Source organism: Brassica oleracea, chromosome C5 (genome assembly GCF_000695525.1).
Source record: "Brassica oleracea var. oleracea cultivar TO1000 chromosome C5, BOL, whole genome shotgun sequence".
Lineage (NCBI taxonomy): Eukaryota > Viridiplantae > Streptophyta > Magnoliopsida > Brassicales > Brassicaceae > Brassica > Brassica oleracea.
This window is the reverse complement of record NC_027752.1, coordinates 26,583-27,370: the sequence shown is the minus strand read 5'-3', so window position 1 is coordinate 27,370 and position 788 is coordinate 26,583. Positions and strand designations below refer to the sequence as shown.

Sequence of the window (788 nt, the reverse complement as noted above, 5' to 3'; positions counted from 1 at the left end):
TTTTTTTTGTTATAATAAGTTACAAATGATCATAAAATATAACGCATATGAATTTTTATTTAATAAATATTCAAACTAAATAATATATATATAAATACTAATGATTTAAAACAACAAGATTGACTGATCAATTTAGTTGTCCAGTTGAAATCTTTCAAAAGTATGTGAAAGATTAAAGTCAAAGTAAATATGGATTTAGAATAGTAGTTATATTTTACTAACCAAAATACCGAAAAAAACTGAACCGAACCGAAACCAATCCGATATCTGGATTGAACACCCCTAATCCAAATGAAGCCAAACTATTGTTTCATTCTCCAAAATTTAATAAAAATAATAATTTAATTCCGCGCAAGGCGCGGATCTTATCCTAGTTAGTCAGTATATATTAATCTTGTCAAATCCCTTTAGAATCGCACTACAGGATTTATTAGCTTTGTGTATTTTGCTTTAACTCCCAAGTTGTAACAATAATAGATATTAGCAATAAATGGTAGGACATACATTATAAGTCATCGTATCAAAGTCAAGAGAAATAGTTTCTCTCTAGCTGCTTGCTTTATAAAAGCAAAAGAGTCTCTCTCGTACTGAAGAAGTCTTTACCTGCGAAGAAAAAAACATAAAAGTATAAAGAGAAGCAGAAGACGATCTCGCTACTCTGTCTGTCTGTTTGGTAAGATCCCTCCCTATTCGAATTTCGTATCTATCCGTCATTTACCCAAAGATTGGTGAAAGGGGATTACTTATAATCGATTTCGAGGAAGGATCGATTGATGGGTGGGTGGGTG

The 788-nt window shown here is 31.3% G+C and overlaps 1 protein-coding gene across 2 annotated transcripts in view; it reads left to right on the top strand.

Moving 5' to 3' along the window:
* The first annotated feature begins 519 nt into the window (after positions 1-519).
* The window catches only part of LOC106292810 (BTB/POZ domain-containing protein At1g01640), a 1,319-nt gene continuing 1,050 nt past the window's right edge, over positions 520-788 (top strand). Inside the window, exon 1 of one of the 2 annotated variants that reach the window (XM_013728464.1) lies at positions 520-673. The gene's annotated coding sequence lies outside the window, so the exon portion shown is untranslated. The remainder of the gene's footprint in view (positions 674-788) is intronic. The other variant, XM_013728465.1, reaches the window with a different exon arrangement.